Genomic DNA, 22,845 nt, shown 5'->3' with positions numbered 1-22,845 from the left:
CTAACAGTTTCCTTTGAAAATCGAGTATAAGCCATGACATCGATGATAAATGTTGGAGGAATTACCGAATGAGGTACAGCTGAATTTATTTATTTATTTTTGTAATGCAGAAGATAAAATAGTTATAATAATAATATTTTATGTTAACATTTGGTTTCACAAATACATGTAGGTAAAAATGAGCTATATGTTAATTCGTTTAAATTATTATACGTTATTATTTTTCATGTTCTAAAAAGAGGTATACAATTTTAACCGTAGCTAACGATAAACGTAGAAGATGAAATAGACTTCTAATTTTGTTCAGTGTTGCATGAAACAATATTTCATACATAGATACATATATTCATGTAGTTCCCAGTTTCATGAAAAATATCATGAAACTTTATATAGGGCGTTAACGTTGCCTACACGCTGTCGTACATACATGGTATACCTTTACGACGACATATATGTAGTGACGTTGAGCGTCAATGAAACGCCCTTACATTGTCCAGCAATGAGGATACTAAAAGAATGTAACTGTGTACACGTGAATGGGAGTGTCAAGAGCTAAAATTACCTTACACGTAACGAGCGTGTAGGCAAAATAATGTAAAGTAAAAGGCCTCGTAGCAAGCCTTCTTCTCTTGACCTTCTTAACGACATTTTTCTGTGATAAATATGAACAAAATACCAAATAGTTTTTACATTATATAATAGGTATATGTATTGTATTATTCTAAATTTCATAATTATTTTTTCCTTCTACGTTTTCTCTCAGTTGAATTTTATACGAAACCCTCTGTACGTATAATTTTTATACAAGAGTAATTTATGTATTTGTCGAACAAAACGTTTAGTTTTGACAAATAGAACAATGGGCGAACGTCAAGAACAAGCAAGAAGCGAAAAAGCTACTCGTCAACAGAGCAAGTTTTATCGATTTAGTCAGGAAGGAAGAGCACGTTCTCTCCCTCAGTGAGTTGTTCTGTTATCAATAGAATTTTCATTGAGCCCCGTGTAACCGTACAGAGAGTCCTTCATCCTCTTCTCGCGCAATTCTCTTATCGGAAACGTTTCAGTCAGGTGTCCCGATCGATAAAAAACGAAGTTAGCTGGCTCTTAAGGATGCTTCAGCGCCCGAAATCGATTCGTTTCACCTTGAAATGTGTTGCCAAGCACCAGAACTCTGATAAGCGCGTGATTTCCGTTTTATTAATTTAACAAATGATTTTCATTTTTCGAATTCACGTAAGTTTTCTGTCGATAAAATATTTAGTTCGTGATAATAACAAATAGAAGTTTCTGTTTCAAATATTAGCAGAAATATATTTTTAAATAAATAAATATATATTTATATATTTTACATATTTACGTTAATGTACGAATTATTTTCATGATTAAATCCACACGCCGTTTAAAAGCTGCATAAAATAATTAAAATGTAATGTCATGTAATAACAAAGATTATATCACAATTATTCATTAAACTTTAATTATTTTCAATCATTTTGTTCGTTTGTAATTCAAAATTCTTTAATCATTCTATACGACAGCACAGTTGATGCTTATCTTCTCGAATCAATCTTCATCTGGGATTAAATAAGTTTTACGGTGAAAATCTACAGTTCTTTACAGATTTCCTTGAAAGTTTGACATCTGTAGATCGCGCGAAGAGAAAAATAGGAATGATTAATTACTCATGAATTCGAAATGTGGCTTCTGAAAGATCATTTATTAACGTGTATCATCCTTTCTCGCGAGGAATATTATTATATCGTTCCTTTCCCCATCCAGATGATAGTTTCAGTTCCAATTTCTCTTCTGTTAAATTTTCATGGCATTCATCCGTAGGCTAACAATATCTAATGTGTCGACGCGCATGCTAGAGTAATTTCACAGATTCACGATGTCACAAGCAGATACAAACCGGCTGTATTTTTTCCTTATTTAGATTTCCGGCCCCGTTCACAACAGCATTTCCTAGCTTTACTGACGCAACCAAACATGGATTTCTCGGTCTTTATGCTGCTCCTTACAGCCAGAGAAAACTTCCTCTCCCTCTTTGTCTCATCCATTTTTCTTCCGAAAGAAGTTATGAATTTACGAAACAGATTTCACGTTGTTCAGCTCCTTTTTCCTTGCATCATATTTCGTTGGAATTTCGTAACGCTTGTTTCTATTGTAGTATCTTTCTTAAGATTATTTGTCTTTTCTTTCTTAGCTATATATAATAATGTGCAAAAAAATGGTTGCTAATTAAAATTTATCTGTGTTGAGAAGAGAATCTGCAGCGATAATAAATATTTTTAAAGTGCTTTTCCTTCGTCATGAATTCAAAGTAATATTAGGTTTTTCTAATAGAAAAATATGTATAATAATTTTTGACATATTCGACGGTGTTAATTAGAAGTTACTTATTAACAATGTATATGTTATAGTTTGATCGATCGAATTGTGCTAATTTTTACAATGTGTAAAGTTAATAATAGTAACTTCAAAAATATACATCGTGTAATATAACGAAAATCCGCAGTGTTAATATATGGCGTATCGAAGTTATTGCTGTTTGTTCTTAATAACTGGCAACAGCTTCTACAATCTCTAGTTGGAAACTAACAGTTTTAAGTGGAATTTCAAATCACTGTTGCTAACACTACACGGAACACATAAGACAATTAACTATTTCAGTGCCAATCCTACTCATGCAACTTCAACCAACAACTTGGAAACTAATACCTTGTACATAATAGAGTAGTCGTTGTAGTAGAGTAAGTTATTCATTTTTGTAAAATTAATTAGCTTTGCTTTTTTGCATATCACAAAGTATATAGTTAATAAAACGCAATTATTTACTATAATAAGAATAGGATATTTTTTAGTCATGTTAATTTTATAGACGATTCTCATAATTATGACGATTTTAGATACTTAGATACTTTCTGGCGATTTTATGCAAGTAGACCATTCGAAGCAGTTGGTAACTTTCTTGACATCTGAACATAATTTCATGAAAGTGTTTATGACTTGATACATATTTCAAATATAGGGCTTTGTACTATATATTCATTCTGAAATTGTAAACGCGAAGTCACGTTTTTTAATGACTCCTTATCAGCACGTAAATAACTTTTAGTTCTGGATGTTAAATGAGTATTAAGTTTTTATGGTAAAACATAAACTTCAATGCAGAAGTAACCAAAGTAAAAATACGAATGATTAAGGTTCGAAGTTTCAAAATGTCCTCGATAATAAAAGCCATAAACTCGTAAGTTTTTATTATTTACAGTATGACGGTTTAGCGTAAGACATTGAAATCTTTTTTTCAAATATCATCTTTGGCGTTCTTACGTAAAAGAAAAGGTTCTTCCGCGAAAAAAAAGGTTTTCAGTGATCTTAATCTTAAATCTCAAACAGATTATATCAATAAGGAAAATATATACACAATTCTTTTAATCTTGAATATAACAAAGAAATAACAATCGTGTCATAAATCGATTTTCTATTATTATTTAATTATGCTATTTAGTTTCTAACGAAGTTGGTGGAAGATATCCGCGATGTTATCAATCAGTATCTATTAATATCTGTGTGTATCAAAGAAAAATATGTTTCCACCATTTATTTAGATGTATTTCTAATTAAACGTTAAACTGGAAAATATGTATTTAGTTTACTCTGATTATGCATATATCCTGTAATCGTAAGTTGGAAATCTGTAAAACTTTGTATGTTTTCCTATAATACAATTTATATTTGTCATAGATTTGAACGATTCGATGCTTCAGAGCATAAATAAACATCTGCTTCGTGTAATTTATTTATTAAAACATAGTCTATATAATATAATATGATATATTACAGAATTTGATTTTATTTATTATTTTAAAATATTCATATTATTCGACATTTTATATTACAACCGTTCATCCTATCTGAAATGTTACTTAACAAAAAATAATACGTATTATTACTTGAAAAAATCATATATTCTCTAAAATATATAAAACGTAATCGTGGAAGAGTGCATTCAAGTCATTCAGCGAGTGATTTTGAATGGAAAACTTCATTCGGCTGAATCTGAGGTGACATAAGAAATAGGTCACGTTTTATGCGACGTATTTGCGTTTAATATACTCGGCAACGAATTTTTGCACATAGTCCTTGTAAGTCGATTGCCCGAGGCCTTCGCTTTGCCGCGATGATCAAGCGGTTTCAATCCCAACTCACCCCGGATGTCATTATGCTTTATTTACGACTTGGTAACAATATATGGAGGTGGAAACTGGGTAGCGACTGCTAGGTATATATACTTATCTCCATCCTCTCCTGATGCGGCTTTGTTTCAATTAGACGAGTCTTGTATCGCTTCTCGTAGTTTGTTACATAGTTCTCTGCTTATCCTGATTAAATATATTAATTAGAATTTCGGATAGTGACGATTGAATTTCACCTATTGAATTTATGATCAATCGCTGGACGAAGAAACATGATTGGAAATTTCTATTCCCATTAAGATTTTATAAATTTCTTTTAATACTTCTTGTCAGAAATCATGGAATAGTTAATGTATTATGTAAGTGGAGAAATTAATTTCTTTATTTGGAGCTCTCTTTAAATAGGTTCATCGTTTATTTATCGATTTTACTTTGAAGGTTTTTAATTAATAATTTTAATTGAATAACAAATTGAGTTCTCAACTGAAAAGCGAATATGACGCGGCCAGCGTGCATATTGATGCCTTCTGAGGAAAAAGTATTATGTCATTAATGTAAAAGTTGTGATCGGTATTTTAAGATTTCAGAATAGTACGAAAATATTAAAATTTAAAATAGATTTAAGTAACAATAATAGTACAATGCAGCATTGCACTGACAATTAGTAAATCATACTTGGGTATTTTTTACGCCGCTATTTCTGTTAATACTTTAAGTATTAAAGCTTAACTTATACGAATAATCGCTTCGGTGTTTAAGGCATATAATCGTTTAGGTATCGATCATTTTCAATGTATCCCTGGCCTTTCATGGTGTACTTAGGTTTTGTCAGAAGCCAAGCAACTGTAGTTCTTTAGAGAAAATAAGCACAGAGGAATTGCTCGGAGATTGTAAATTGCCTTCGAAGTCTTTCATTAGCTCATTATACTAGCTTATCGTAAACTCTTTGAATTCCATGAGAAATTGCAGGAAGTTCGAAGCCTGCTTTCGATCTAATCTAACTTACATCAATTCAAAGATATGTATCGAAAATCTATAAATTCGATTTGCAAGGCTACACATTCATTTTTCCTCAAATTCCAAATAAGAAAATACAGCCATATAAATGGGATTAGTTTTCAACTAATTAATTTTAGATGTACATAGGTCGGATTAAGAAACCTTTTCTTATTTCTTTGGTATAATATGAATATGAGCAGACTAAATTGTTGTGTAAAATTTCAATCCTCGCTTTCTGAGAAGAGAATGATCTTGACCCAGTGATCGCAGAGAGATCGATGTTTCAGGGTCGAACCCCACTTTTCCTGCAGTATTTCGACTCTACAAAGAAGATTTAAGTTGCAATAGGCTTCCTTTTTTCAGAACATTTTAGAGAGAGGTTATAGGTTTCTTTTAATAGAACTTTCATTTTCCTCGTGCTCTGCGAATGTTCTTTTTCGTTTCTCGCTTATTTGTTTATTTAGATATATTTGTAATATAATTATTATTTTAGAGTATTGAGAATTTCACTTGCATTATTTGTAACGTCATTACAATTCGCTAGAACTTTTTCGAATTTATTAGATTGTTATACTTCTATATCTCGTGCACATGTAGTGCATATTTTTAATAGAACTATAATTGCAAAAAATAGCGTGTTTTATTGAATTGTGAATTTATTCGTAATATACGAATTTAACATAATTTTTAATATAACATAACATACGAATTTAATTTAATTTAGTTCAATATAATTATATAGTTAATACATTCAACATAAAAATATTTCTTTGTCTTATGTTATAGTTGTGTAAAATTCATTGTATATTCGTTCACTATCTGTAACATAACTTTTTAATGTACGTAAGTATGGCGATTGAATTTTAAAGATTCCTTCTCACGTAACATTAGGCTCCATAAATAAATGTCAATCGTAATTCATGATCGAAGTAATAACGTCGAAGTGGAACTCTTCGTCAGTAATTTCACTCTCGAAACTTGTCTCATAACAACCGTGCTTTATATGCTATCATAGTGAAGCTAGTTACACAGATCTGCATTCTCGGTTTCTAACGCCCTGGCCCTACTAAGATTAGTTCTTTGCGAAGTTCGGTTATTGGTTCAGTTGTTGGTTCGGTTGTTGGTTCGGTTGTCTATTTAGGGCAAGTTAAAGAGGTATTTCTATTCTTATTTTTGAATCTTGTTACTTACATTTAAATACTTATTTTCATCATTCATTTTACTTTAATAGAATTGAAGTTACTATATAGTACAGTATGTTTGCATTCTGAAATCTACCACAGATTAATGAATTTTTGAAAGCATCTTGAAATTGAAATTTTATAAAATATATAAACTTATTTGACTTTTACTCCTTAGGAATTATAAATAAAAATATTATTTTAATTTATTATACATGTACATCTACATCCGAAAATTTCAACTTGCAAATACAAAGTTCCTCGCAATTTCAAAATTACGTAAATTTGCCATACTTTCAGAAACGAAACATTTCTACTCGCAGTTAACGGCGGTTATAGTACCATCTACCAAACAGCAATAGTTCCTCCAAGTTCCGTTTGGTCTTGTAATTATTCGACACCTCTGAACTCAAGTCGTCGTATTCGTTAGTGCACAAATAAGTGATGATTTGTTTAACAAAAGTAGTTACCATAGGAGCTTACTGGTGTCGGTGTACTCGATACAATCTCCCTTTGTCTGTATTTCTTTTTTTTTCTTTTTTTTTTTTGTTTCTCATTTTATTCCAGTTTCTTCACGTTTCCACTATATATATTCTTACCCTAAAATCGAAGAACCTCGAACATCTTGAAGAAACAGGGAATGAGTTTTCCAGGCAGTAAAGCGATAACTTTTCATTTTCTCCGACGCTTAACGAATTCGTGGCTGAGTGCCTTTCAATCTAGACGCGAGTATTTTTTCCAATGGCCGCAGTTCGTCTAACTCGATCCAATGGATAATAATCACCTGAAATGCACGGTCGAGCGATAACTCTAAAACTTTTTTCGAAAATTGACAATGGTTTGATTTTATTGTCCATTAATAGCAATTGATGAAGATTTTTATACAAATTCATATTTTTGTGAACTAGTAAAGAAATGAAACGTAGATAGTGATTTGTCTTACTTGTAAATATTATAAATTCCAATAAAAAAGGATTAGAAATAATTTATTCCAAAGGATTCGGAATCCTAAGATTTTGTTTTACAATTTTATTTTGCTATTTTTGACACAATTCCTGGCATATAATTTTATTTTTTTGTTTGGATGGTTCTTACCTAGTTTCTTGGGAAACTAGATCACAGTTTAATTAGTTTCTTCAAATTAGATCTCAAGTAGAGAGAAAGTGGCATCATTTTGAAGAATTTACGGAAAATTTTCAAGTAACATATTCCAATAATAGTGATAGATAGTTTTTCTCTAACGTAATCAAACATTCGATAATCATTTATATGAATTACAAATAACCTATTCTAAAGAACAACGAAAAAGGAACGAAAGGAGTATAATTTCCTTGATATCAGCTTTTAGCTCATCCAAAACGACGAAATCCGAGAGTGAATTTATGGCCTGTCGTGCATGCAGCTATTTCAAAGTTTTATACGCTGCGGTAGAGGGGGTTAACGTATTACAGTGAAGCGATGTGCTAAAATCTTATTACGTTCACGCAAATTCGGGCAGATTCGGCAAAGTGGTATCTAGTCTGGAAAACCACGAGCTCCGTAGATCGTGAAATAGAGGAAAAGTTGGGAGGAAATTCGATGTTAGGTAAGGATTGAGGGTAGAGGTCAAAGAGGGAATAGCGACAGACAGAGAACACGGGGGTGAAGCTAAACGAACGAAGGGGGAGAGAAGAAAACCCGCATCCAACTTTTCGGGAACAACTAACGCTCCCTGTGCATTTTTTGGCACGAAGCCGAACTTACCCTCGCCGCAAGTGGTAGACATCAGAGTCGCGTTCACGGTGCTTTTAACGGATTAATCTTATGAGCAAATTTTATACCTCCACCGCCCCCATCCGGAAGAAAGTTTTCAGCGTTCTTCAATTATCTCGCTCAGTCTGCGCCCCCGGCCTACTTTCCACCGGTGGAATTCGTGTCATTAATTATCAATCTGTCAGCACCCTCCTCAATCGTATGTTAAGTGAATCGCAAATGCAGTCCACGATCTTGGAAAAAATGCTGCTTGAAATGCAATCTCAAGGAGTGTAAATAGCTGTGGCAAGGACAGCGTTTAGAGAATACCGTTGCGTATAAATTACATAATAATGCACAGTTTGCACTTTATCCGCTCCCAGTTGGCCAATTATGGACACTTTTTAAATAAATTAATGAGATAGAAGAGCATTAGGGTAATTAAGGTGTATATCTGCGCGGAGCAGTTTTATTTATTAGAAAAGTTACTGTAGCTGGAAATTTAGGTTTGTAGGTGGATTATAATGCGGTTGTTGTTCTTAATTTGTGTATTTACGGTATTATGTATTATTTATTGCGTTGATTGTTTTTCTTCAAGTTTGAGAAAGATAAATAAGTATAAAATGGGTAATACTATCTTAGAAATTATGTAATTTCTAAGATATTAATTTATAAGTAATTACATGATTAGCTAATACACTTTAGCTCGCTGTAAGATTACATGAAAATCTAGCTACTTGATTAAATGAACGTTACTAGCTAAACAAGCACTGATCTTCTCCTACTACTTTTCGAGCAAGATTAATTTCTACATGAAATCTTCTTAGTGTTCATCTTTATATATTTTAATATATAGAAATACTACTGAATAGATATTTCATATTAATTACAAAAGCCATTGTGTGATAACGAACTCGAAAGATAATTGTATAAATTACAGAAATTAGTAGAAAATATGGTTAGGAGTAAATATTTGTATTTAATAATCAATTTTATCCTGCCAATTTTTATTTGAAATCTTATTCTAAGCAGGAAGAGTTCTGTATTAAGAAAATTTAACTTTCAGATTTGAGAACCTTTTCTAGTCGTCGAGCAAAACAGTGGGGAGAGCTCGGATTAAACTTTCCGAAGTTAGTTAAATCGCGAGATTTCCTTAACGGATTAATTTCGGAGAATGAAATACGCATAATTCCTGAATGAAAATTGGGCAAAGCTAGCAACGTCTTTGTTCAAAGTTCATCATAAAAATTTCCCGTGAAATAACAGATTCGAAAGTCAGTATTTTTATTGCTATATCCAATAAAATCGAGCTGAATTGAAATTTAATCTGAAAATTGAAAAATTTACATACCTACACGTATGAATTAAAATCTTTTGCAAGTTCTTCTTAAATATCAAAACATCGCAAAATTTTCTCATTATTAGTTTGATAAACACTTTATGAAAAGCTTACGCTCTTGTCAGGTGTATTATACAAATTTTTGTAGAGCCAGTGATGTTAGCGAATCGTTAAGAATATTTTTATGTTTTGGAGATCCTGGTGAGACATACATTTGGAAGGTTTAAATAAAAAGTAAACTTCCAATAACATTTTATATTTTCAGTATGTACCTTACCTTAAGTATATGGAAATGTTGGAATTTTAGTTAAAAATTCTGGAATATTCCTGAAATTTATTTTGATTATTTAATGTCACTTGGAAGGATAAACATTACGTAACTGATATATAATTTCTTTTGCGTAAATTTCTTACGAACGAATTATCTGTAACATCATTATCGACAAATTATAAATTGAATTCATTCAATTTCAATTGAATTATCCATTTGACGAATATTGTAGGCGTATGGAATGAATAAGAAATACGTCATCTATTGAAATAAGGGAAAACGTATTGATGAAATAAGCTGCATTTAATGGCGACATTTATATAATCGTATTAGATTTTGATTAATTCTCGAATTATAACTCGAACAAATATTCGAAGGACGAGTGAACGTATTGTAAAGCTTCCCTTTCACATGATCTATCATTAAACCGTGATCTCTGATGGATTGCAAAGTAGATATTCGTAACGAAGGGAATAAAAGATGTTATTTAGGCTATATATTGAATATTTCTGAAATAGTATATTGGTAAAAGAAACATATATATATACCTGATCTTCGAAATATTATGATAAATAATTTGCGCTTTGATATCCTAATATGAGAATTTATATTATTAATTATTTAATTAAATTCTATGAATTACTAGAAGAAAATTGCAATATTTTAATATTATTAAAATCTCTACTATATACAAGTAATGTTAATACTAATTAATATATTATTATATGATATTATATAATTGTATAATATTTTTTAATATATAAAATACATATGTCTAGCATATCTTGAAATAATGGAATATTAATATATCCTTCTTTATCTGTCTTATTATAAAAATATGTCATATGATATATCGCATTGTTTGAAACTGTCTTGCTACATTAATTGTTGCTCAAAGTCTCTTTACAATAATTTAGAATCATGTTCAGCGCGGCATACCTATGTCAAAGTTACTTCTAAGATTCCTCTTGGCATTTCGAAACTTAGGATCATCCTTCATAAGATGTCAACTTCAGACAGTTACCTGCCAAACCATGCGACAGCTAATTTAGCGATAAGACAAATATTTTCTAAGAAATAATTGATGACAATTTAATGCGCTATCGTTGGTCGCCAATTTCGTACCAAACAGCTATAAGAAAATATCTTATAAATGAAACGATTAATATTAATTTTTATCTCAGATCTAATATTTTGTATCCATATAAGTTATATAATTTTAACCATATTTGAATCAGAAATTACTTGAGAAATTATTTCACAAAACGTTTATTCAAATTCGACCTATTTGTTCAATAGGTAAATAAAGAAATAATACAAAACAAATAATTCCCTTATCCAAATAAACTAATGTATCCAAATAAACACATCATTAATCATTTTATAAGTAGAAATATTTTTATTTATACGATAAATAATCACTTTCTAATATTTTATTCTATCTAATATTTAAACAATATCCAAGCTTATTTTGCTGCATAGTAATTGTACGAAAATGGAACCAAGATATTCCTGTTACTAGCGTCTATCGATTGAACAAGTTTTAACAACATTTCTCGGACAACTATCAAAGCTTGCGATCCTAATATGGATGCGCTAGCGTTCTCCGTAACTATTTGATTACAGTAGCCTGGTACATGTAGCTACGTAACGAGAGAAAAAATGTTTAGGACAAGAACGTGCGGGGGCTAGAAGGAGGAAATTGGTTAACGAGAATGCGTTTGTAAACGTTTGCAGAGAACTCCCTGCAAAATGACAGAAATCACATTGGTCGCTATAGAACTTTGCCTTTGTTAGCTGGCCCGCGACACTAGCGTCAGCTGACCTATTTCATTGCGGTGCAATATCAAAGAGTCTATGAATTGACTCGGTTTCGGATTCCGCTTCAATCTTGCGACCCCGAAAAGACCAATTAAATATTTCATCTTGACTGCGTCACTTTGCCGGCACAAACGCTTGACAGAACAATTAATATCACATTAACACCGCTTCTTTAACTTTTTTGTTACTAGCAGGACATGCTTATACTCGCATGTATATAATGGACTTGATGGAAAAGAATCATAGTCTATATCAAATAAAAATTCAGATTTTACCATCGTATGTGTATCAAAGCAGTGTTAACTATAAATTTACCGACTGTAATAACAAGAAATTTATTTAAATACAACTTAAATTATGGAATTTATATCCATCCTCATATTGCAGTAAATTTCATTTTTTCTTTATTTCTATACAAAAATGATCGATGAGTTTTATAACGTTGATTAAAGCAATGCGAGTTTTTAGTGAAATGTATTTAGTAGAAACAAACAGAGAAGCTGAAATACAAGTTTATATATGAAGAAGGTCGAGTTTTCAAATTCATTGGTTACATGTATGATTAAATATGGCTAACATGACTGTGCAGTGCGAGTTATCTCTATTTAGCGTTGCAGATATTGATAGTAATATACGTATGCTCCTCAATGACGTTGCTATATTCCAATATTCACGTTTTCCAAGTATTACTTTGCTGTTATAGCACGTGCACATGATACGTAACAAACGATTTATTATTTGAATTGTAGTTATTTCTGATACAGAAGCTGGTATCTCTGTACCTTCTAAATCTACAAATTTGTTGTATATTTATGTGCTAAATACATATAATTTTTATTTTCTGTTCAAACTATTGTTGATATACTGAGCAGTACTGCTATCTTAAACTATACACGTTTGCAAGGATACTGTTCACTGTATCTGTGAAATTTCATTCGAGACATTTTCGACTAACTTAAACTCGAGAAGTTTAAACAGTATCAATATTTGTGTTACACGTTTGTAGCGTTACTTTGGGTTTCCGGTTGACAATGATTTACCTCGAATTAAACTTTTAAATTAGATTGAGAATTCGAGTGAACTAATGCTAGATGCTTCGATACCTTGATGTCTTTAAGCAATTAAAAGTTCTGATACTCATTATGATAACAATAAATTTGCGATTATTTCACAAAATAACAAGTTTCTTCTTATAGATGGAATATTTTATAATGACATAAATATTAATCGAAGGAGAAATAAATTAAAAATAGATAAATTTGTATTAAAACTAAGTAGTGCAAAGTTTTTTATTCTCACTCTTATACTTACTTTTGAAGAATTCCTTTAATCCAGTTAGATTAATCCTGAATTTATTAGCACATTACTTTAGGTATTGTTAAAGAAAAGTTCTTTACAAGTTAGATGATATTCTTCAAAACAAAAACTTCAGATAGATATCTTGTATAATGTGATAAAAATAGGAGGCTTTGAATTTTGGATTATAACTAATGAAATATCATTGCCATTGATTAAAGACATTAATAACTCCAATGACTTTACATGTCGTGAAATAAAAATTATATACAGTAATTACTTTTTACTTTTGCAAAGAATATATATTTTAACTTACTGAAATAATATTGAAGTATGATATAACACTTTCCAGTATATTTATATTTAATTAGATAAACAACTATTTAAAGAAGGAAGGATCTGTTTAAGAGTAAACAAATCATGTAATATACATATCTCTTAAAATTGCAATTTAATTACTTCCAAAAATTGTTTGAATTATTGAACAATATCTTTAGTTTATTGACGTCAAATATGTCTTTATAGTTGTTGAACAAACATCGAATATTTAACTTTCGTCAAGTTGTATTTGACTGTTTTGGAAACAGACAATATTTCACTTGCATTTACAACAGAGATATTTGAAAAAATATTTTGCTCCACAAAAGTTGTATAATATATCACAAATGATTATTTATGATGCATGATGGTGCAGAAGTATTTCACCAATAGTTGTTTTCTCATAAATTTCACGATATAAATTGTGGGATGCTTTCATGGATTTTTCGAAACAATTTCGCTGTAGAATCTAAAAATAAGGGAAGCACCAAAATTTGTATTCATGAAACGTTTACGGAAGTGCATTAGGTATTCCTGTTTACGTTTTTTAACAATTCGTATTTACTTGGTTTTACGTTTGAAAAAATGTGAAGCAAGATATTAACAAAAAAATATCACTGTTTTGTCCTAAATCTTAATTTATATAAAATATGTAGCAAATTATATAGGAAGATTCCATCATTTTTTAAATATATTTCTTTCAATAAAAATACATATAAAAAAGCGGGAGGTAATATACTTTACTTACTTCGTTGAAAGTTAATCATTCAACAAAAATCATTAAATTTTCAGGCTGTCTTATAAGTCTATAGAGATGATATAATCTCAAAATTGAAAATGATTTACTCGTAGAACAGTAAACGCAAGCACATAGTTGGAAGCGCTATAGTTATTTTTCAATTGATATTTTAATATATTTCCAATGTTTTTGAGAGGATAGGAACATTGAAATATAATATTTTATATAGAAGCAGCAAGATGAAACCAATGATTGGTTAAACATTCCTATGTTATTGTTATAACATTTTATATACAAGTTAGAGTATTTAAGCGTCAGTATATTAGAAAACACGATTCAATTTTCATATTTTAAAGATAAAATGATAGAAATAAGAGATTGGTGTGACTGAATATTTTCTATCTTCGCTATTTTTTAGTATTTTTTATTTTACTGCCTTTGTTGTCATATCATATTGTTGTCTTTTTTTCTGATTTTGAGAAAAATGCTGCACAGCTGAGTTGAGCAGCTGAGCGTCATAAAACATAAGCCAGTCTAAATCTGAAATTTCTAAAAGCCTAACAAATCATCGTAATAAATCACTCAACCATTCTCAACTTATTCCAACTACGATGCTCACCTTTCCTAGGTTTTTTCATCTCTTTTATTTTATAAACCTTCCATTTTCCACATTCCTTTTTTACATAATTTAGACACTCTTCATCTAACTTGTCTTTTATTTTCTTTTTTCCCATATCAACTGATTATGAATTAAAATGTGTTTGCAGTCCACATATTTTTGTATCAATTTTATCATAATGATTCATATTTTTCAGAATTAATAAATTTTACAATGAACAAATATCTAATTATATCGATGAAACTCTGAAATAGGATTAAAATCAATGAATATTAATTATATCAATAGTAAAGAAATATTATTTATAGAAAGTATCCTTCGTCTCAAAGCAGTGAGTGTGCTCTATTTTTCTTCAAATACAAACATACTTGTACGGATATTAATTACTTGTCGTCATTATTAGTCGTGTTCTTATAGTTGTTTTTTGTATATATTACGAATATCGATGTTTCTTAATGGTACGATCGTAATTTTCGAAGTTGCTGTTATTTATAAAGTGCTATTTATCCCCTGCGAATTGTTCCTTTCAACGGGCCAGATAACGACTTCGCTTAACTTTTATTTCCCAGCAATAGCGATGATGTGAAACGATAAAAACAGAACGTACTCATCGCGTGAATACACTGCTGGGAGTGTTCTTTCGGTTTTTATATGGCAATTTCTACGAGAAGAACCAAATACGAAATAAACAATCGTTATGTACAACCTGATAACAATACATCGGTGCATTTCACAATGCATTTATTCCTCTAAAGAAATTTTATGGCCTACCATTTCGTTAGGTTTCATAATGAGGCATGAAATTACACAACGTGAATGGAAATATTACATTATGTAAACAAATGCATAATAAAGTTAAATTAGAGTATTTTTCCTATATCGTTAAATTCAGTACAAGAAAGTTTTGAAGTTATGAATTTTCAATTACGTAAGTTATCTACAAAAAATTTACATATTTAATAAGAAGAGAGAGACATCGCTAATACAAAGGAATATTTTGGTCACTAAGCAGGTTCATCTCACGCTATATGTTAAAAAAACTTTAGAAATTAACACATAACAGACAAAAATTTCAAATTGGTTCGCAGTCGTATTATAGTGAAGCTTCTGCCAATTTTATTATTAATTTGAAATTAATTTTACAGGCATGACTAATAATTTCTTTTGCTTCAATTGATTTTTGACAAATACATTTTTTAAGGTGACAATATTCTAAATTGATTTTCTCGTACTCCCGGTTTCTATGGGATACGTTCCAAGTATGTGATCTTAATTCTTACTCCGTAAATCGAGATATTTCATGTTCAAACAAATTAAAACATTTTGTGGTTTTCTCGCAAAAAAGAAAACAGGCAATGCATCTTTAATCCGCTCGCTAAAAAAATATTCGAATGATGGATAACCTTAAGGATCCCAATTTAGAAGTTTTGAAGATACTATATGAATTTTTCCAAATTTTTTAGAAGACTTCTATCCACTGAAAAAGTACCGTACATAGATGAACTTCGTTTACGGAGTAGGAGTTAAATTTTTGGTTAATAGTATACACATAGCAACAACGAATGTTTACCATAACAGGTACATGTTTTAGCGTTTAAGCATTAAATAGTTATATAGAAATTTAGATATTACTAATCGTAAGCACATATCCTCGTGGATTTCTAAATTCATATTTACACGTACATTACAAATGTTTACGGCGAAAACAATTAGCAAATATTACACCAACATAATTCATTGACAGAACTTATGACAAACAGCATCAATGTGTTAGACTGGTCTCTCTGGTTACATAGAACCAGATTTCGCTTACAAATTCATTGTAATATCCTATACATCGTCACCACGGGCCTACTAACTTTCAACCAAACTATGGTTAATGACACGATAGACATTCCTTGCTATATCTGACTGTTTCGCGCACTTGTGCCAAGCCAAATATGCTCGTTTATCGTTTCTACACAATTACATCATAGCGACCCTAAAATCCGTATAATGAAAATTCAGTGATTAATTACATTCATGCGGTGATCGGCTAATCTGTTCCCGTTGACTTACATTTGCATTGGTACAACGCAGATTCATGGTGGAGAAATTATCGTACGTAAACTAGATTGTTCAATAGAAATTACGAAGACAGATATACGATAGAATATACGAAGGAATGTAATTTACTAGCTGGGTTATTTCGTAATTAGAAAATTCTCTGAAGACAGCACGGAGAAATTATAAATATTATTATATATGCAGCATGTATAGTTACGACAATATCAAAAGTTATAAGAATTATCGACGGAAGTTCATAAAAAGAAACAAATATTTTACCAATATAAACTCAACAGTGGCGAAGTAAATATTTTTTTTAAACAGAGAATCTCTGACTTTAAGTAGTATTACAAAAGATAGGAGCGACAGTAGAAATAGACGCACATACAGAAGGAGAAAATAAAGGAAAAGAAAATTGGAGAAAAATCCCGATGTACTTCTGCAAATTTGTATATAATACACGCACATTCAAGGCAATACAAGGAGATAGAGAGAATTCCTGAAAGTAGTCAGACAAGAGAACCAGCAAATAAAAATTCCTAAAAAGATGTAGAAAGAAAAAGCCTGAAAAAAGAAATAGTAAAGGCTTTTCACAGAAGCACGCTAAATTATGATTAAGAAGTTTAACCTCTTTCGTTTCAAAGACATGTACTTTCTAGAATCGTAAAGATCCACGAAGCATGATAACGTGGGCTCGTTCAAAAGAACGAATAACTAAGTCACTGCGCGTAATTTCGCTCGAATGCCTTCATATGTGTCTTCAGAAGAGAAAACTATAAAAGTCAGGGACGTAGGTGAAACGTCTTAGAACTGTTTCAAGTTGAACGTTACAGTGATACGTGATCTAAAGCAAGAATGTTAATTCAACTATTGTAATTCGGCTATAGAAATCCAGGTGTAGCGTTTGTTCAGACAAAAACGTGATTATTTCTGTATTGTACGATAATCTGCATAATTACAAGTAAATGCTTTCGAAACTTTGTTCCTTGATATCGTGTAAATTTATTCATTTTTTCGTTACTAGATAAAATAACCTTTTGTCAGAATATTTGAAAATTACGTTTTTCATATTCATTCAAATTGACTACTTTTTAGGAATGTTTGATAAATGGTATTAAACTTTTGGCATTTTTCAGATATTTTGCATTTGATATTGCCCATATCCTGTTTTATATACACGAATAAAAATTAACCGGAAATTTAATTCCAGCATTAAATATTTCAGAATCGTTAAATGAATTTGGCTCTTTTAATAAAAATATATATCTCCTTTATGTTTTTTTAAAGAAGATAATGCACTAAAATTTAAGATTATTTTTTACCAAAACTAAATATCGATATCACTTAATTTATTAATAGTCTGTTAAAGTGTACTATGTTACGTATACGTAACATCAAATTTTATTCAAAACTTTTCTTTCCTTTTTATAATCACAAAACATCTTCGTTTGATTTCATCGTTAAATAGCGGGCGAGAATTTATGAATCTTAATTGTAATTAGTTTTCGTGAGTTCTTTAATATGTATGTGTTAATGAGTATTAAGAAATGAATAAGAAATATCATGAATTGCTGACACGGTACTTACCCTCACAATTTTATTTAAGTATATATGTAGGTACAGGATTTTAGGAAAATGAAGAGCTTTAAATTATGTGCACCGACGCGTGCACCTAGAAGACATCCTCGACCTTCGTGCTCTTCTAATTTCTCTAATTACAGCGTACAGTTACGTATTAGCATCTCTTGTTTCGGATGATGCACATCCTCTTCGGTACAAGGTGACTCGACAAAAACTGTTCTGTAGAAAAAAATTTTTCTGTAAAAAAATGTTTAGAAAAGCTCAACATTTGTCAAGTTGATAGTTAAACTGTGAATGTTTATGAATTTATGGAAATTTAAATACACCATGCACGTAATATGGAGAAATCTACAGGAATATTTAAAGTTTCATTTCATTAGTTGTGTTCATAAAAATATGAATCTGTGTAAACATGTGTAGCGTAGTAAATATATACGAGACGCAGTTACTATCTAAAAACGTCTATCTCGAAATTAAATAAGAATATCACATATGACATTTTAAGTTTGAAGATATATTTTTGTATTCTTTATTATCTTTGTATTTTATAACTCCGAAATTAACTTTAAGACCTTTGATAAAATATTTCTTGTTCCCCTTGCTAGATATATAGCCTTAAAACTTCAGATGCTTCTTCTTTTATCACTCTGTATATTTTAGAATTCTCACCTCGCGGGTTAAGCTAAGTGGGCTGTCAGGAAGAATTTTCTTTGCGCCATGTTGCTAGCAAAAATGACAATATTTCTGCTCATCTTCCCTCTGCTAAATAATTTAGGTAAATAAGTATGTAACAGTTTATTATTTGATCAAATTTCGTAATAAATACTCCTCCCTAATTCTACCAAAATTGCATAATTGTCAAAAATATTACGAAATTTCTGAACAACCCAATAGTATAAAATTCAAACTTATCTTTTAAATGCTATTATCCATAAGATCCAGACAAAGATAGATAAGATATCCATATTCCAGGATGTCTTCCAGAGATAAAACTTTCAACAAATCTATTTCTTCATAGTTGCAATTATACGTATCTTAAATCTAAATTATTCGAGTAATTTCCATCCACTATTACTCTTTCGATTAATTATAAATAACAGTATTTGGCTATGTATTAAATTTATGTTTATTAATATTTATATAATTAATATTTATATATTTCTCTATAATTAGAAAATTGAATTGACCATACGTTGTCCATAATAACATGAAGCTCAAAGTAGCTGGCTGAGCTTGCATAAACTAACCGGCATCTTGTAACGTTTGGCTTAAAAGTTTGCCGCGATCGCTGCTCTTAATTAACGTTACAAATTGAGCATACAATACGGCTCTTTGATGAAAGCATTCCCGTGTTTCCCGTGTGGCCGTGTGTGTTTAAATTCGAGAGGATACTTCGTGCATTCGAGGTCGTGTCAAGGTTTCACTTGCAACGAGCTGGTTCGTGCTATGGTGACGTGCTGAGAAAAGCGAATTAGGTCACAGTGTACCACGGAATTTCGTGACAGTCGGAACTCGTAATTTCGCAATCTACAAAATTGTTGAATAGTGTGTCCTCCCTCAAGTTGGAAATTATACCGTTATTGTCGAGGTGTGTTCTAGCGACTTTTTCGCTAAACAGGTACGTTACTAGAATTCTTTATCACGTCGTTTGAGTCATTAACGATAACATCATCACCTCTGTGTCATTTTCTCGCAATGTTATTAAACGGAAGGTAATAAAGCTACCTTTTCTCATTATTTTTCTCCTCTTGTATTTGCATGTTGAACTTCTCGTACAAGTTCGTTTTACGTTGTTACGTTGTATTCGAGACGTTAGTATTTCAATTAGTTAATGTTACAAGACGAAATTCTCTCGCGATAATTTTGTTAAATGTTATGTTTTGTTAAATATATTTCTAATTAGAATTTAAGGTAAAAAGAAGTTAATGTAATTTTCGTATAGAGATACCCTTTTTGTTTAAAAAATACCGATGTATATATTTTTGATATTCAATTAACATATTTATATTTTTATTTAAATGATTTTATAAATATTCACAAAAATAATACTCTAAATGTATCCTAAAAAAATGATGGAAAGATCCAGAAATCGACATTGTTTCCTCCCCATATTTAACACCCCTTACGCAATAAATAAGTAGAATGGAACTTTACGCATTCTAAATAAGTAGAATGGAACTTTAGTTACGTAAACCGGTCTTTATGTTTAAAAGAAATATACAAATCAATAGAAAATATTTTTAAAAGTAATATTTACGATGAAACTTACATTATTATATACACAGGACAAGTGATAAAATATTGAAAAATCGGATGAAAATATCCAGCTGTTATTAAAGTGTATTTTACGTTTAATTGAAATTATTGATTAAAAACCGGCTATTGGATAAATCAAAGTTGTTATTATCTGAAGTTATTATCTTTTCGATCTCCACGATAATTTTAATTTTGAAATCGAATAAACGAACGAACGTGAAAATATGTGTTAACGTCCAATTTATAGAATCCATACGTAGTGTATGATAAAATTAAATTTTTAATTAACGCGGACTTAACTCATCTGGTTATTGATAATTACTCAACTTACTTAACTATTATAAAAAAGAATCGTGAGTCGGAAAAGTTTAGGAAATATTGTTCTAAACTAAATATCCTTCATTTTTGTTCAAGAATATTTCAAATATTAATCCCGTTGCGTTCTTTCCTACCCAGTTATATTTTTCTGACTTTAATAAATCTCTCAAAAGTTGGTACTTCTCAAGAAATGTAGTAATCATTGTTAATGGCGTGATTTTTTGTTCCAATTTTCTACTCTAGATTTTATTGAAATAATAAATGTATTCTTATCTATAAAAATGCGAGCGAAATTTAGATATAAAAAAGGAAGAGATATTACTGAGTACAAAGCAGAGAGGAGAACGTTTGAGACAATGTTTCGGAAGGTATTAATAAACTCGAAAGAAAAATTCATTTATGACGCTGCTATGGAAAGAAAAAATGTTCTTCCTATTATGGCAACGAGACTGCTCTGAATTTAGGAAAATCTGATTACGCGGATTATAATAAATTAACACAAGTTGAGTAAACGTGAATGTTCGGCACGTCGTCGGTGGAGTTTCGCATTCTGAAATGGTAGAACTTTGACGATAGCTGCTGCTACGGCTCTTCTATCTACTGCCAAAACTTTCCTTATTATAAATGCAGCCATGTAACGTCGATTGAGAACTTTATATAACTAAGCATTCTTTTTTATGTTAGAAAAAATTATCGAGCAAATTTTTGATCAAGATTTCCTGCACAATTTGTTAAAATCTACTATTTTGTGAGGTTTCTATAAAAACTTTCTTACGCGCTGATAAAAAGTTTTAATGAAATTTTATGAAAATTGTTCAAGAATTTTAAATAATAAATATAATGCAAATACACGGTATTTTATAATACATGGTAAAATTACGAAACGAATAATTTTACATTAAGTCGTATATTATGAATGTTAAATGATATTTCGAGAGAAATTTCATTTCTGAGCAAATTTAATTACGTAATATGTTGTATCCAAGATACTTCATATTTAATTTCGAAATCAGAGAAGAAACTATATTCCACTAACTTTGAAAAAAAGAAAGAACATCCAAAAGAATTTACTCAACTCGCTATTTTGTCTCATGGGCCATTTTTCCAGAAATCTCCTCAAGTATAATATTACGGAAATACGCGATCAGTTTAAACGAACTCATTCACGCTAAAGCTATAATTATAAATACTTGCAAGATCGATTTGATATCATCGTTTCGTCTTTCGAGCGTGTAACACATACCTATACCATTTCTAGCTCAACATTTTTATTCAAATCCGTAGGTTGTTAGGGATCCTATTTATTTTAAGGAACTAACGAGCCGTTGGCGTTTTAATTTGTACTCGCGATTTCGTGTAACGAATAAACTTAACTGAATGGTACGCTGACGAGCGAAAACACAGTCTAAGAAATTGCACGTCATCAACCTCATTTCGTTGTGCGCGCGCGGAATGAAAATAAGCGTCGCATTATAAAACGCGAAGAATCGCGTTGTCTACGCCTGGCATGCTTACCTCCATACTTAGTTCGTTTCACCTCCCTCTAACCAGTTGTCGTTGTTCAACGTAATCGTTTCTTTACCACCTTTAAACCGTTGCTTCTCAGCTCGTGCTGTAATTGTTCTGTATCGCCGGGTTATTCTGTATTCAAGGTTCTATCTTCCGTGAAAGACTATTTTTACAAACATTCGATGATTGAGAAGAAAAGCAAGGTGCAGTTTGTAGGGGAAATATATAAGATACTTGTATATAAATGTGTAATGGCTATTCTTGTGTTGGTACTATTCCGTAGTATTAGATTTAGAAAATATAAGGTATAGCTTAAATGTTGTAAGAATTAATTAATCTTGTAGAAATTTTTATTGCTTTATTTTTCTTTAGAGCTTTGAAATTTTCGAACTTTTAGACGGAGGTAAAAAGTTACGCTAATTAATTAATTCGTTAAATGTTTCTGAAACTGGCTCCATTCACACAAACTCTAGAAAGCTGACCCTTCGAACTCTCGTTTTGCAAACTTTCCTTTAAAACTTTCATGCATATGGAAGGTCACATTTTCCCGGTCACGCTCCTGCAGGAGGGTTTGCTGAAAATAAATTCCTCTTTAAAACAATTTACGTCAAGTTAATTCCAC

General features: G+C 30.7%; 1 protein-coding gene across 10 annotated transcripts in view; it reads left to right on the top strand.

Moving 5' to 3' along the window:
* The window catches only part of LOC117204897 (peripheral plasma membrane protein CASK), a 264,394-nt gene that overhangs the window by 173,437 nt on the left and 68,112 nt on the right, over positions 1-22,845 (top strand). The gene's annotated exons all lie outside the window — the stretch shown is intronic.

The sequence above is a fragment of the Bombus bifarius genome, unplaced genomic scaffold, assembly GCF_011952205.1.
Source record: "Bombus bifarius isolate JDL3187 unplaced genomic scaffold, Bbif_JDL3187 scf7180000007984, whole genome shotgun sequence".
Taxonomy (NCBI): domain Eukaryota; kingdom Metazoa; phylum Arthropoda; class Insecta; order Hymenoptera; family Apidae; genus Bombus; species Bombus bifarius.
Note: the sequence above shows the minus strand (reverse complement) of the source record. Positions and strands in the feature narration are given on the sequence as shown.